General features: G+C 41.1%; 1 protein-coding gene across 2 annotated transcripts in view; it reads right to left on the reverse strand.

Annotated features, from left to right (window-relative positions):
- stag1a (STAG1 cohesin complex component a) overlaps positions 1–17,272 on the reverse strand; it is a 246,933-nt gene that overhangs the window by 166,910 nt on the left and 62,751 nt on the right. Inside the window, exon 2 of one of the 2 annotated variants that reach the window (XM_068042017.1) lies at positions 2,222–2,290. The exons of the other annotated variant lie outside the window; for it this stretch is intronic. The gene's annotated coding sequence lies outside the window, so the exon portion shown is untranslated. The remainder of the gene's footprint in view (positions 1–2,221; positions 2,291–17,272) is intronic. 2 annotated transcript variants of the gene reach the window in all.

Below are 17,272 nucleotides of genomic sequence, written 5' to 3' on the forward strand. Positions count from 1 at the left end.
ATAGCAATCAGGAGTGCTGAATCCTGGCTGTGTTCTTCTCTTCTCTAGTCCAGGAGCACTAAAGCCAACTTGAGTCCTCCTATTGCAATAAAAACAAGAAATGCTGGAATCACTCAGCAGGTCTGGCAGCATCTGTGGAAAGAGAAGCAGAGTTAACGTTTCGGGTCAGTGACCCTTCTTCGGAACTAGCAAATATTAGAAATGTCAAAGGTTATAAGCAAGTGAGCTGGGGGTGGGGCTAGAGATAACAAAGGAGAAGGTGTAGATTGGACAAGGCCACATAGCTGACCAAGAGGTCATGGAGCAAAGGCAAACAATATGTTAATGGTGTGTTGAAACTACCAAATGCATCTTCCCCTCCCTTCCCCTGTCAGCATTCCGAAGGGATCGTTCCCTCCGCGACACCCTGGTCCACTCCTCCATTACCTCCACCACCTCGTCCCCGTCCCATGGCACCTTCCCCTGCAATCGCAGGAGGTGTAATACCTGCCCATTTACCTCCTCTCTCCTCACTATCCCAGGCCTCAAACACTCCTTTCAGGTGAAGCAGCGATTTACTTGTACTTCTTTCAATGTAGTATACTGTATTCGCTGCTCACAATGTGGTCTCCTCTACACTGGGGAGACCAAACGCAGACTGGGTGACCGCTTTGCGGAACACCTCCGCTCAGTCCGCAAGCAGGACCCTGAGCTTCCGGTTGCTTGCCATTTCAACACTCCCCGCTGCTCTCATGCTCACATCTCTATCCTGGGCTTGCTGCAGTGTTCCACTGAACATCAACGCAAGCTCGAGGAACAGCATCTCATTTTCTGATTAGGCACACTACAGCCTGCTGGACTGAACATTGAGTTCAATAATTTCAGAGTATGACCGGCCCCCATTTTACTTTTATTTTTAGTTATTATTTACTTTTTTGACAATTTTTTTTCTTTTGTTTATTTCATTTCATCTTAGTTTGTTCAGTTTGCTTACCCACTGTTTTTTTTTCACGTTTGTATTTGCTGCTGCTCAATCTTCAGTTCGTTAACACCCTATCTGTACTAATGCTTTGTCTTTCAACACACCATTAACATATTGTTTGCCTTTGCTCCATGACCTCTTGGTCAGCTATGTGACCTTGTCCTATCTACACCTTCTCCTTTGTTATCTCTAGCCCCACCCCCGGCTCACTTGCTTATAACCTTTGACATTTCTAATATTTGCTAGTTCCGAAGAAGGGTCACTGACCCGAAACGTTAACTCTGCTTCTCTTTCCACAGATGCTGCCAGACCTGCTGAGTGGTTCCAGCATTTCTTGTTCTTATTTCAGATTTCCAACATCCGCAGTATTTTGCTTTTATTTTAGTGTCCTCCTATTGCATCCTGGTTGACTTTAGCAAACTCAGTACAAGCAAAGAATCTAGTCTGGTCAGTGTGGCCCAGTTCAACATTGAACCTAGCCAACTAAACCATCAGTCTAAATTTCTTTTCCCCAAGAGAAGCAGCAATCCCTACAACTTTCTCAGTTGAATTTGCTTTATTGATTTTACCAATGATACAGGACTAATGGCACAACATTGTCCAGATGAAGGCCATTGTCTCTCAAAACCTGGTGTCTTCTGACAACATGGATGTCACACAAATTTGTTCTGGCATGTAACCAGTAAGTCTAAAGCTCCTCTAAAAGGCAACGCATGCTCCATAAAGTCTCGAATCCTCAGACGATTGCTAAATTTTCATATTCGCCTTTGCAGGCAAAAAAAAAATACTTCCACGTGATATCACTCATTAGGCGAGAGATCCATAGGCAACATGAGCAATATGGGAGACTTCACAATTAATATCCCATACAGGCCTTTTGGTCTGATGCTAAATGTTTAAGCGCAACCATTGCAGCTCATATTTTACAAGTAAAAGCAGAAGACCTGGGTAAGTATTAGCATGCCCTATGGTGCTGCTTTGATCATCATTCTAACAGTATTTCTTTGACTTTATTTCACTAGAAAGTGCAAAAGATGTCCAAATCCGACAGCCAGGTAACATACTTCAATGTGATAGGGCAACAACAGAGGCATAGAAAGATAGATAACCAACAGAAAGAGCTGTACTTTCAAAGAGATAAAGCCTGAAACAAGGAAGATTCAGTAAAAAGCATGTAAAGAATATAGGTTTCATCTCATCCTACATGTCAAACAACTTCGCGATCCAGATACATGGACAAAATTGTCATCAGAAACTCACTTTGCCAAACTGTGCCCCTTCATTCCATGGCACACCATGCTGGAGCATCCGGGAGTGTAGCTCCTAAACCTAGAGAAAGGTTATTAAGAGTATTCTAATTTGTGCAACAAATAAATTATTATAGTCAAGACATGACAAACATGAAACTGTAATAACATCTCCCAATATAGCCTAACTAGGGAAGGAAATGCCTCATACAGCACAAGCTATACAAACAACATCCCTGGACTAATCACCAATCTGGGGAAATTTTGAGACACAATAATCCAGAGAAAAATTAATTGGCATTTGCAAAAGTATGGGTTAATAAGTGAAAGTCAGTACAAATCTGTTGAAGGCAAATCATGTTTGACTAACTTAATCGATTTCTTTGATGAAGTAATGGAGAAGGTTGATGAGGGTAATGCATTTCAAAAGACCTCTGGCGAAGCACCACAGAACAGACTTGATGGCAAAAATCAAGTCTATGGAATTAAAGGGACAGTCACAGCATAGATACAAAATTGGCTCAGGGACAGAAATCAAAAGAATGGTGGTGAACAGCTGTTTTTCAGGCTGTTTGGGGGGGGGGGGGGGGGTGCGGTGAGTGTTGAGTATACAGTGGTGTTCCTCAAGCGATGATTTTAGGATCACTGCTCTTTCTGGTGCCTCTTAATGCCCTGGTCTTGAGTAAATAGGGCATAACTTCAAAGTCTGCAGATGATATGAAACTCAGGAATGTAATAAACAATGAGATGGATAGTAGCAGACTTCAGAAGGACAAAGACAGACTCAAAATGAGCATACACGGCAGATGAAGCTTAACATAGAGAAGTGTGAAGTGATACATTTGGTGGGAAGAATGAAAAGCAGCAATATGAACTAAATGGTACAATTTCCAAGAAGGTGCTGGCACAAAGAGACCTGGGGTTGTATGTACACATATCTTTGAACGTGGTAGGACAAGTTAGGAAGGCTGTAAAAGCAGCAAATAGGATCCTTGGCTTTATTAATAGAGAAATAGAGTACAAAAGCAAGGAAGTTATGCTAAACCTTTCTAAAACACTGGCTAGGCTTCAGCTGGAGTGCTCAATTCTGAAGATGGTTGTCTAGACCTTGGAATGGCTGCAGAAGAGATTTACGAGAATGGTACCTGGGATAATGTACTTCAGTAATGTGGAGAAAGTATTTAAAATTATGAATGGTTTTCATAGAATAAAACAAGAGAAGCTGTCTCCTGTAGCAGAAGGGTCAGTAACCAGAAGACACAGATTTAAGGTGATTGGCGACAGAACCAGAGGTGACCTTCAAGAAATTGTTTTTAAAAAACACAGCGAGTTGTGATCTGGAATGCACTACCTGAAGAGTGGTGGAAGCAGATTCAGTAGTAATCTTCAAAACAGAACTGAATAAATACTTGAAGGGAAAAACACTGCAGGACTATGGGAAAAGAGCAGGGGATTGGTATTAATTGAATAGTTCTACCAAAGAGCCATCACAGGTGCAATGAAGCGAATGGCTTCCTTCTGTGCTGTAACTTTATATGATCTATAACCATCTCAGGCTGGGCTGCAGCAGACTAGAGCTAGTCTCAATACCAATGACTTAGGAAGAAAAAGAAAGCATATCAGCCAAGAGTCCCAATACTCATCACCATTGAATGATGACCTGTCGAGCAGTGACCCGTTTGGAGTTTGGATGAGAATGAGATCAAGATCAGCTGTGATGTCATTCACAATTCAGTAGCTTACCAATGCTTCTTGTTTGACACCAAAGAAGAATGGCCACCACAGCAACATACTTCAGAAGAAAAATCAATACCTACACTCTACTGCAGTACTGCGGGAATGCTGCACAGCTGGAGGTTCTGACTTTTGGATGAGACATTAAACCAAGGCTTCGTCTGCCCTTTCAGGTGGGTGCAAAAGATTCCATGGCAGTATTTTGAAGAGCAGCAGGGGAGTTATCCCCAATGTCCTAACCAATATTTATCCCTCAATCAACACCACAAAAACATTATTTGGTCATTATCACATTGCTATTTGTCAGAGCTTGCTGTGTGCAAATTGCATGCTGCTTTTCCTATATTACAACAGTGACTACACTTCAAAAGTACTTCACTGTCTGTGCTTTGGGAGGTTCTGTGTTTGTGAAAGGCATTATATAAATGCAAGTCTTGCATTTTTTTTTTTACTGGAAGATTGCACACACCTACAACCTTCTCAGTAAAACCCAGCAATTGAAAGAAATTTTGGCAACACATGATCCCTTCCACTGCTGAAACAAGCAATTCACACAAGATTTCTTGAGGTTCCTAATTATCAAATCACACATCATCCTGACTTGGAACTATATCGCCGTTCCTTCACTGTCACTGGGCACAGTGGTTAGCACCGCAGCCTCACAGCTCCAGGGACCCGGGTTCGATTCTGGGTACTGCCTGTGCGGAGTTTGCAAGTTCTCCCTGTGACCGCGTGGGTTTTCACCGGGTGCTCCGGTTTCCTCCCACAGCCAAAGACTTGCAGGTTGATAGGTAAACTGGCCATTGTAAATTGCCCCTAGGAATATGGGATTACTGTAGGGTTAGTATAAATGGGTGGTTGTTGGTTGGCACAGACTTGGTGGGCCGAAGGGCCTGTTTCAGTGCTGTATCTCTAAATAAATAAAATAATCCTGGAACTCCCTTCCTAACAGCACTGTGGGTATACCTACCCCACATGGACTGCAGCGGTTCAAGAAGGCAGCTCACCACCACCTTCTCAAGGGCAATTAGGGATGGGCAATAAATGCTGGCCTGGCCAGCGACGCCCACATCCCGTGAATGAATAAAAAAAACCTGCCACACACCAACACAGTCCTCAAGTTGAAAAGGCATATTATACACAAAGTTATAACTTTGGGGTTTACACAGACCTGTCTCTCTCCATATTTTTTGATCAGTTCCCTTAGGCACGTATTGTCCTTCACGATCCAGGAAGTCTACATTTTCAGTAAGCTTCCCGTGGAGTTGCATGATCCATATGGTTAGCGAATGCCCTGTTTGCACTATCTACACAGGATGCCTTTTGCTACATATCACACTAAGTTTGAAAACGGCAATATAATCGACAAGATAATAACGCGTGCCTGCACTGATCCAAAAACCCATAACAATTCCACTAACCACTTAGTCAATTACTGAAACCAACCACAGCTTTTTTTTTGGGGTGGGGGGGGAAAGAGATGGGTGGAATGCATGGGAGGTATGGAAAGGGGGATGGGGATGGCATAGGAAGAAGAGATGGGATAGGTATGGCATGAGGGGAAGGATGGAATGGCATGGGATTTAAATAAGTACTATTGCAATAAAGATACTAATTGCACTGCAAATATTTTGCGGGTCCCTGCTAGTTATACTTAAATGTCGATAAGAAGTTATCCAACATACAGTTCAGATCACACTGTACGTAGTTGTCCCTTGTATTCCATAATCGCTTTTTATAACTGAAAAAGAGCAGCAACATAGAAATAAAGAATATTGCAAGACTGCCACACTCTTTTACATGTATTACAGATCTGTGGATGTTGTCAAGTTAATCTTTGATTCAAGGACAGGCGATAGCTTATCTGTTGGTCCTCAAGCTAAGATTGGTTAACTGACTTGAATTGCAGATGGATGTACTTGATGCAACGAGTTCTTCTACTCGTACTTTATGTTTGAATGCCTCTTAATGATAGACACAGAGAAATTTTCTTTCAAGATCAGTGGCAAAGTGAGAACTGCACAGATGGAAACATGATTTCCATAATTTGTGAATTTTATTCAGCTCCGTAATTTCATTGATGCATTTTATTCAGATATTTGAGTTTGTTAGTGACGCATTTTGTTTATAAATGCAAACATTATGTTTGGATGGAAACCAGACATCCGGGGAATTAAGTGGATAAACACATGAATTTGCTGCAGCTCTACTTCTGACAAATTCTGCTGAAGCAAATGACAAGCTCACTTTTAACACTCTAATTGTAGGATATGATATTGACAGTGGGAGAAGAAAACTGAAATCCATGAAGTTGTTTTACCAGGACTTTGGTTTTAAAAACAGAAAAGGCTGTAATTTCTTGAGAAACAGAAGCCGGGATTTAACCCGTGGCAGGCGGGAGCTGCCAGCGACAGAAAAGTTGGTGGTGAATCCGCTTCCATCTGGATTGGGCATCCGACCCGCATTTTGCGGGTCCCCGGCCTTTAATTGTTCTGAGACGGGACTTGCACCTGCTTGAGGAAGGAAGTCCCGCCTAATAGAGCTGCCAGCCAATCAGAGGGCCAGCGGCTCTCTGTCCCAGCAATGCGACTGGGAGCGGTGGCCACTGCTGGGACTGCAGCCCAGGCTACAGAAGATAACGTCAGGGAGCCCCGGACTTACAGTAAGTTTTTGTTGCCTCGCCAGGGTGATCGGTCAGGCCCCGGCGAGACAAGGGTGGTTGATTGGGGAGACGGTGGGCTGTTGGGTGTAGGGGGTAGTTGGGGCAGCAGGGCGGCTCTCCATCGGGCACAGGGTGCCTGATCAGGAGGGCCACCCCCCAGGCCGTCAGAAAGCCACCTGCTTTTGTCAGGCGGCTTTTCTCAGGTCTTGGATGCCCGCTTGCCATGCGTAAAATCCCCGTGGAGGTGGGCGAAGGCCCCTAAGTGGCCACTTAAGGGCCTTGATTGGCCTGCACAAAGTGGCAGCGGAGGCGGGAGCGGGTCAGGAAGGGCACCCCGAGCTTCCCGCTTCATTTTACGCCACCCCCTACCACCATCCCACTCTTTGGGGGGGCATAAAATACTGCCCAGAATGTGGGTAATTAACTCAGAATGGACTTAATAGACATTTTCCAGATATATTGCATATTCAGACTTTCTGGAATTGGTGGAATATTTTGTGTTCCATATCTCAAATCTGCAATCTACTCATTCATTAACACAGTTGATCTGAGTGTAAGAGATTGTTTAATCTAGAATGAAGATTCGGGCAAATAGGACTGCTCTACAAAAGAACATTACTGAAAAGGTACAGCTTCAGGATTGCAGAAGCAAGTGCGCTTAATAAATACCTGTCGAGGGATATTGACCAAATCCCAAAAGGTTTAATACCTGGAACGTGTCAAATTTCACTGGACTTCAATTATTTTCACAAGTATGGGTCACTGTGCAATTGATGCTACTTTAGATTTATACCCAAAGGATACATTAATACATCTTTTAGCAACTCCTAATAATTGAGCAGAAAAGAAGTGCTGCACATAAGGCCAGAGGCACAGGCTGGAGGTGGTTGCAAAGATATGGTAGGGAGGTCATGAAGGGAATTTCAGATCTGGATAAGGAAGTTTCAATTTAATGAAATTGGAGTGAGGGAGCTAGTGTAAGCTGATGGGGATGATGATGATCCAGGTGAGCATTGGAGATCTGGAAAAACTGAAATTTAATGCAGAGAAGTGTGAAGTGATTCATTTTGGTAGGAAGAATGAGAAGAGGCACTAGAAACTAAATAGTACAATTTTAAAGAGGGTGCAGGTACAGAGAGACCTAGGATATATGCACACAAGTCTTTGAAGGTGGCAGGCCAAGTTGAAAAGTTTATCAGAAAGACATGAGTACCTTGGCTTCATTAATAGTGGTACCCTTGAATGTACACAATGAAGAAGCACCCACAATGCTCTTGTGTAGAGAATTCAAAAGATTCACAACCTTCTGAGTGCAGAAATTTACCTTCATCTCAATCCTAAATGATTGACCCTTTATTCTGAGACTGTGCTTCATGTTCTAGATTCCCCAACCCAGAAAACAACCTCCCAGTATCTACCCTGTCGAGCCGCTTTAGAATCTTGTCTTTTTCAATGCGATCACCTCTAACCTACAAGGCTATGGACCAAGAGCTAGAAAGTGGGATTAGGCTGGATGGCTCCTTGGCGGTTGGTGCGGACACAATGGGCCGAATGGCCTCCTTCGGCGCTGTAAATTTCTATGATTTATTCTATGATTCTATGAAGGATTTTGTTAGAGTAAATTAGGAAAAACTGTCAGTAGCCAGCAGACACAGATTTAAAGTAATTAGTTAAAGAACGAGAGGCGACATGAGGAAAAAAATGTTTATGCAGCAAGTTATGATGATCTGGAATGCAATGCTTCAAAGTATGATGCAAGCAGTTTCTATTATAAGTTTCAAAAGGGAATCGTATAGATACTTGGAAAAATTTTCAGGGCTATGGAGAAAGAGCAGGTGAGCTGCACTAATTAGGTAGATCTATCAAGGAGCCAGCACAGGCACAATATGCCAACAGCCTCTTTCTGTGCATTAGTCGATGTTTCATTCTAAGTTAACAAATATAACTGAACGGCACAAATTTTTCCAAAGTTAACACTTTTATATTCAGCCAGTTGAGCAGACTGACAAGTGGACATTCTATACCAATGAGATGTTTCTGAACTGTTTAGCATGATTGCTGTTTGAGAAATGCAATTGCTTCAAAACCTTTTTTTGCCAGTTTCTTTCCACTTCTCCTCTTCCAGTGTTATGAACTCCTTGCTTGGGTACAATTCCATGTGTTCCAGTAACTCTCAATAGCTCATCCAAATAGCCACTCTTGATAAGTCAGTTTTGATGCAAAGTGGAAGCAGGCTATTTATCTGCAGGAAACATCAATGTCTTCGTCATTTTCACCTGAGGTCTAGAAGATTCACACTCGAACACTTCCTATTTGGGTCACTGGATCATGTCACAAACAGCATCTTTGGACAGTATTCTCTTCCCTAGCCAAGGAACAGTGAATCTAATTATAGCAGCCAATCTCTAAGTGAGATTAGCAACTCAGCATGGACTGAAATGACCCTAGGATTCTCTTGGCCAGTATGGATCGGATAACTCTCTGAATATCTGTAAAGCTTTTGGGCATTTTCCTGTTTCAAACTATTGCGAACATGTGGAGTGTGATGGAAAATCAAGTGGGCAAGCATTGTGAAGAAAGGAAATAAGATGAGCGCATCATGCAAGATATACTAAGGTTCTGCAAGTGTTTTTATGCTGCATTATTTTCCATATACAGTCAAAAGTAACATTTATAATAAAATTAACAAAACATTTGTTCTAGAAAAAATGTCAAAACTCACCAATAGACTTGCTTTCCATCATAAAATGAACTTGTTTCTTCTCTGCGGGGAGCTTGCTTTCTGTTCCTTTCCTGGACCCTAGATCGCAGTTGGCCTTCTCTCCCAATAGCAATGCCCTGCATATGTACATTATCTCAGGGCATAGCCTCTCAACGTTTCAAGTGTTCTGCCTATACAAGGGGTCGTCAATTTTTTTTAAAAAAAACCTTTAGAGCCCTTTTCAAAAAAAAAATTTGCCTAAAATAACTATTAGAAGCTCCAGGATGAAAATTTGGCATTTCTAAACCAAATACATGGCAAATTGCCAAGTGTGTCTGGTAGAATGCATAATTTGCATATAGAATAAATAAAGTACATGTATTGAATTTATGCATCAATAGAAAAAATTGAAATTAAAATAGAACTCTGAATTATCACTGTTTGCATTTTTGATTTTTCATATATTCTAGCATTAAATAAATGTGAATGCTAAATTCTTTAACATCAATGAGTTGAAGCACGAGATGAACTGCCAATAGGAGACCGCATTGCTAAGGGCAGTTTGAACTTTTAACAGCAGTTCTGATGATGGGTAATCAACCTGAAATGTTAACTCTGTTTCTCTCTCCACAGATGCTGCCAGATCTGCTATTTCCAGCATTTTCGGTTTTTATTTCAGATTTTCAGCAGCTGCAGTATTTTGCTTTTGAAATTTTAATTTATCTTTTTAAGACCACAATTACCACGTATTTTCTGAAATAATCCCTAAAAATGCTATTTTGAAGCCCAATAGTATAAAAACTAAATTTCTAATTATGCAAATGAATAACTCAATGAGGAAAATTGTGCTGCCATCTATTTCTTGGATTTGCCATTTTCTGGACTTAATTTTTTTTTATAGCTTTTTTCATGATAATGCGATCCAACTGGAAAAGATTGAGAGCCGCAAATGAGCTGCATGTGGCTCCAGAGCTGCAGGTTGCTGATCCCTGGCCTATACCAACTCAGTTCTCTCTCCAAGAGATGAGACAGCCACAAAGGAGCAAATCACAACCCAAGATTTAAGAAGATTTAAGCAACTGTGCTTCATTGCTCCTATGGCGTTCTCTGTATCATACATCAACTAAACCAAGCAACACCTATGATTTGATTCTGGCATGGCAGGGTACAGGCCCATTTGGATTAAAAATACAGTAAGATACCTCCAGCCTTAAAAATGGAAACCTTGTACTGAGATCAAAATAGTATTTAGCCTGATATATACAAGATTGAGCTTTTTCTTTATTTGTTCATGGGATGAGGGTGGCGCTGGCAAAGCCCACATCTATTTCCCAACTTCAATTGCCCTGGAGAAGGTGGTGGTGAGCTGCTGCTTTGAACCATTGCTGTCCATGTGGTGTAGGTACACCCAAAATGGTTAGGTAGGAAAAGTCAAGATGATAAATGCATGCACATATCCCCCTCCTGCACCCGTCCCGAATCAGGAATGCAGAGAAGTACAAGGAGGAAGTGTAAAGAAGTCCTTCACAGACTGGGCTTTCTGAGCAAGGGTGTAGGCCTGAGCACTGATCATAGCAGCATTCTATTTCACAGGTAACCTACCTTTTGGGATTCTGCACCACATCAGTTGTTTTAAAGTGATATCAGGGTCAGTTCACCAGTTGTAGACAAAAGGGTTACAAATTTAACAGAAATTCTGCCAAATGGGCACAATGCCGCAGCAAATTTTAGCTGAATTTTATAGGACAGGAGTCACACAGCTCAGCAGACTAAACAGGCATTCACCTGCTCAGCACATTTAAAATTGGTGCCACTTTTAAAATTACATTGTTCCCGACAAATAGTTTTTACAAGTCTGTAAAGGTAAAAATTCCAAACATGGGCCTGCACTGCAGTTCAACTTTTTTCTGCCTCTCCACTCCTCCTCGAGTTTCTTCCACCCACCTCCCCAAAAACAAACCCAAAGTGCTCCACACCCCCAGTCTCCACAACACCCAGCAATAAGAGACTGCTCCCAGTCTCCAGCCCCTCAAGTGCTTTCAGGCCTTACCAATTAGTCTTAGACACAAGAGGGAGAGAGAGCGAAAAAACAGACATATGGATAGATGGTAAGAAAAAGATGCAGAAACATCCACAATATGGAAACTGAGAAAACTATGCAGACAAAAAATATGAAAAGACAGTGACAGTGAAACAATTAAAGAGTACAAATGATTCAAGAGATTTATTGGAGGAGAACATTTTTTTCAGCACCACAGCTGATATAAAATATCTATGTGTATTACAGAACCTTTTGTCAAATCTTAAATCCCTCTACATCAGTCAGTACATGCAGATCTTAGAATAAATTAGAATAACTACTTATGTGTTTATGATAAAGGCCAATCCTGAAATCTTCATAACAATGTCATAACAAGGTCATTTTAAATTCAAGTCAGAAATTTTTTTTCACTTAAAACAAAAATCAATGTTTAGAGTCAAAACTGAATTGACATTCCTGCTACTCCAAAGAGTCAAGCACTGAGAAGCAATCCAAAAGCTAAGGAACAGGTAAAGAGATAAATGAAAACCAGACAAATTAACAGCCCCTTGAGACTTGATAAAATTAAAATCTGAAAGTATGAAATACCAGCACTATGGTTTTTGTGTCACCATGCACATGCTGTATGCAGGAATTGAAGTGAGAGAAAGAAACAGTGAAGTTCAAATACCCAGGTACTCAGTACCTTAAAATTCATTTATTTCAGAAAACACTTTGGCCACAAAATTTGTCCTCGGATTTCCAAAGTGAAGGCATTTTTTGATAACTTACTCGATAACAATGCACACTCAAGGCTTTTCTGTAGAGAAACCTCAACTAATTTCATCCACTTGATCTGATATCTCAAATCAAATGGTAACACTTAACACTGCCCCTCCCCCAACATTTTAGGAAAGTGGAAGCAAGGAAAGCAAACTGATAGTTCCACCCATTAAGAGTCCCCATCTAAACAACAACCTGAGAGAGCCACCCTGTCACAAATTAGCATTTATTTTTGCAATTTTAACATTTTAAATGCAAATATATTACAAGAAATAAGCTTCAACTTTGCCATTCGTCCTCGATTCTATGGCTATTACCACACTGCTTGATTCTGTGTCCAATGAGTTGTGAATGAGCTCGAACTTCTTCCAACTAAACACTGACGAGACAAAAGTTATCCTGCTAGTTTCTTTCCAGAAATTTAGTATCCCAATCTGATTTAATCTCCCTCTCTGGTTGCTCACTCTGGCTGAATCTGACAGCATGCAAATTTGATACCCTCTTCAAACCTTAACTGAACTTTAAACCCATATCCTGTCTTCAAACCCCATACCAAGATCCTGTGTTTCTATTTCTGCAATATTTCTCATCTTCACCCCAATCATTCCCACCATGACTAAAACCCGGTTACAAATTGGGCTCTCTTCCAACACCATTTACTTGTGTTCAAACAGAAGGCAAGATTCATGGGCTGGCCGATTCTTCCTATTAACCAGAACTTAACGTTGCACATAATGAATGGGATATATTGTGACTCAAGGCAAACAATCTATCCTTTTATCAATAGATATACATCAGAAATATTACAGGAGATGCACTGATTGCCCTTGATGACTCTAAAAGGCAGGAAAAACACCAAGCTGATAGTTTAGTCTGAAATATATTGTCTATGAATTTTTTGTTGTGAGAAACAAAAAAAGTTAAATCAAGAGAAAAAGTAGCAACATCACACAAACAGTTTCGGAGACCAAAATATAAAGACCTTACAACAGTATCTTTAGAAATATACAATTGAAGCTTCTCATCACGGTGATCTGAATGTACGGCACATGCTTCATGTCAATCTACCTTTAAAAGACTCCCTGTAACTTCTCTCTGTAACCTTGCTATTGATTAACTCCCCTAACTCTGCTCATTGTCTAAAATTATTCCCTTCATGAAGCCCCTTGGGATGTTGCACAACATTTAAAATATTGCACAATCTAACTTACATTTGCTTAGCTCTAAAATGTCAGCATCTGTCTTACCTTTTTAAAACTTTTTTGAGACTATAACACTACACTTCTCATTCCACGTGGCAGGGTAAGCTTCAGCAGCTGATCATTCATTTCAGCAACAAATTAAGACTTTTACTGTTTTAAAACATTTTACTTGATATTATCTGGTGTTAAAATGTCTGACTGGTGTTTCAGCATGATTTTTTTCAGCAGCTGAAATATCAATTATAATAGATGCCTATTAAGATACATTTTTTGCACTTTAATAAGAAAATAAAAGGCAGCTCTACTACTTCAATATTAGTGAAGTGATTACCAATTACAAAGCACATACAGAGGAATAAGTTTCTGGACTGATCTTTGAAATTGCTCCAATATGACATTTTTCTGGGAATAAGTTATTTGGGGAAAAAAAGCAAAAAAAGGTATTAAAAGGAGGCAGAATTGAAAAATCAAAATGTTAATGGCAGGTTATGAGATTTATCAAATCGCTGGTGTTGCGATCGAGGTTGAAGGAAGGCACTGTCTTTCACTAGTTCCACTGGTTACAACATATATTTAAATGTTTAACCCAGTTACCCATAACGGCCAATTATACACTTTATATCAGTTTCAGAATAAAAATCCACCAACCAGGTTTCTTAGAATAAACAAAATTGTTGATTTATTAGAAAACAAGACTTATTCAATAAAGATGCAAAGATTAATACACAGTTTGAAATATGAAAATGTAAATATCTACCCTTCTAAAATATCCTAACATGCGCACACGCACAAACCAGTTAAAGAAAAAAGAAAAAATTAAAATACTGGCTCTGTAGAGATCAACTTTAAAAAAAATACTTTGGCCAAGTTATTGTTAATTCTTGAAGAAAAGGATAAGATATGTAATGCTCCAGATGACTTTCAGTCTGGCATCCTGGTATACATGTGTCACTAGACACACGTAGTTGTCACTGGGATCTTTTCAGAAGCAGTTCGTTCCGATGATGTTGAGAGGAAGTCTTCCAGAAGCTTCTCAGGAAAAATGCTGCATCAGTTTCTCCAGTTCTCACACTGGATTCTCAGGGTTTCTCAAAGAGGTGGAACCTCTTCTCTATCTCTGCAGGCTGCAACCCAACTGAACTCCAAACAATATCCGAAAACGAAACCAAAACTCCTGACAGCCATAAATCAAGACATGCGACTTCTCCAAGTCCAAACAGTTCCATAGTCCATAAGGTTCCAGCGATTTGCTTAGCTTAAGACACATGACATCCAGTGAGAGATTTTTTTAAACAAAGTCCCAAGTGTCCCTCAAGTGACCCTTTAAAAAAACCAAGTCCAGACGGCGGGACAATGGCGCAGTGGTTAGCACCGCAGCCTCACAGCTCCAGGGACCCGGGTTCAATTCTGGGTACTGCCTGTGTGGAGTTTGCAAGTTCTCCCTGTGGCCATGTGGGTTTTCGCCGGGTGCTCCGGTTTCCTCCCACAGCCAAAGACTTGCAGGTGATAGGTAAATTGGCCATTGTAAATTGCCCCTAGTGTAGGTAGGTGGTAGGGAATATGGGGTTATTGTAGGGTTAGTATAAATGGGTGGTTGATGGTCGGCACAGACTCGATGGGCCAAAGGGCCTGTTTCAGTGCTGTATCTCTAAATAAAATAAAATAAAATCGTCTCAGTTATTTTCCACAGTCTTTACAACACAAGTCCTCAAAAAAAATTGAAGCATCTTCATGACACCTCCACCCCTTGGAGGAATGAAATGTCATTTTTAAATATGTTTCATTATAAAGTGTGGACAAAAAAATAAAATATAAAAAAAATCAAAACACATTAACACACTCATTGTCATTCACTCTTTACCTGTAACTAATACAGTTATGCCCTGTACCATCTTTGTACTCAGATAACTCAAAGCAAAGTTAAATTCTAGACAACGCATCAGCAATTTTAGAGTTTTACCCCTCAATGTGGGTAAGCTTTAAGTGACAGGGCTGTAAAAGTAAACTCCATCGAAACAGTCTGGCATTCTGGTTTTTCAATTTTTCCACAAAGGCAAAGGGGTTATGATCAGTATATACCAGTCTCCCTGTAGCTGTGCTGGACATATTCTTCAAAATGTTTAACAGCGCGTACTAAGCCCACAGTTTCTTTTTCTACTGTAGAGTATCTCATTTGGTGTTGATTCAGCTTTTTGGAAAAGTAACCCACTGGCCTTTCCATGCCCGATTAATAATCTTGTAACAAGACTGCACCTACCCCCTGGTCACTAGCATCAGTTGCTACCTTGAAGGGCTTAGTGAAATTTGGGTCAGCCAACACTGGTTCATTGATCAAAATTGCTTTCAGCCTCTCAAACAATGCTTGGAACTCCCCTGAGCACATTACCTTGGCTTTCTTTTGCAGCAGATTCATCAGTGGAGCAGCTATAATGCTAAAATTTGGTACACATACCCAAAAATCTCATGATTTCTCATTTAGTCTTAGGGGTAGCGAACTCCACCAGTCATAGAGATGTACAGCACGGAAACAGGCCCTTCGGCCCATCATGTCTGGGCTGGCCATCAAGCACCTATCTATTCTAATCCCATTTTCCAGCACTTGGCCTGTAGCCTTGTATACCATGGCGTTTCAAGTGCTAATCTAAATACTTCTTAAATGTTGTGATGGTCCCTGCCTCTACCACCTCTTCAGGCAGTGTGTTCCAGATTCCAACCACCCTCTGGGTGAAATTTTTTTTCCTCAAATCCCCTCTAAACCTCTTGTCCCTTACATTAAAACTATGCCCCCTGGTTATTGACATCTCCGCTAAGAGAAAAAGTTTCTTCCTATCTACGCCCCTCATAATTTTGTACACCTCAATCATGTCCCCCCCCCCCCCACCCCTCAGCCTTCTCCGCTCTAAGGAAAAGAACCCTCGCCTCTCCAGTCTCTCTTCATAGCTGAAATTCTCCAGCCCAGGCAACATCCTAGTGAATCTCCTCTGCACCATCTCCAGTGCAATCACATCCTTCTGATAGTGTGGTGACCAAAACTGTACACAGTACACCAGCTGTGATCAAACGAACATTTTATACAACTCCATCATAACCTCCCTGCTCTTATATTCTATGCCTTGGCTAATAAAGGCAAGTGTCCCATATGCCTTCCTAACCACCTTATCTACCTGTGCTGCTGCCTTCAGTGATCTCTGGACAAGTACACCAAGGTCCCTCTGACCCTCTGTACTCCCAAATGTCCTACCACCCATTGTATATTCCCTTGCCTTGTTAGTCCTCTCAAAATGCATCCAAGTGACACTTGGAAGGACCACTTGGAACAACTAGAAGCTCTGTTTAGAAAATTACAGTCAGCTGATTTGGTGATAAACCTTGTCAAAAGTGAACTTGCAAAAGCACGGGTAACCTACCTAGGACGTACAGTAGGGCAACGACAAATGTTGCCCGGAACAGCAAAAGTACAAGCATTGTACATGTCCATAGATCACTGAAGGCAGCAGCATAGGTAGATAAGGTGGTTAGGAAGAAATATGGGATACTTGCCTTTATTAGCTGAGGTTATGATGGAGCTGTATAAAAGACTAGTTAGGCCGCAGCTGGAGTACTGTGTACAGTTCTAGTCACCACACTATAGGAAGGATGTGACTGCACTGGAGAGGGTGCAGAGGAGTTTCACCAGGATGCTGCCTGTGCTGGAGTGTTTCAGCTATGAAGAGAGACTGAAAAGGCTAGGGTTGTTTTCCTTAGAGCAGAGAAGGCTGAGGGGGGACATGATTGAGGTATACAAAATTATTAGCATTGATAGGTTAGATCGGAAGAAACTTTTTCTCTTAGCGGAGGGGTCAATAACCAGGGGGCATAGATTTAAGCTAAGGTGCAGGAGGTTTAGAGGGGATAAACAGCAAGAATAGCCTTTTTTGCCACCACAATCTGCAGAAGCCTCCTCAGAAAACATAGCATAAAAT

This window comes from Heterodontus francisci, chromosome 11 (genome assembly GCF_036365525.1).
Source record: "Heterodontus francisci isolate sHetFra1 chromosome 11, sHetFra1.hap1, whole genome shotgun sequence".
Taxonomy (NCBI): Eukaryota; Metazoa; Chordata; class Chondrichthyes; order Heterodontiformes; family Heterodontidae; genus Heterodontus; species Heterodontus francisci.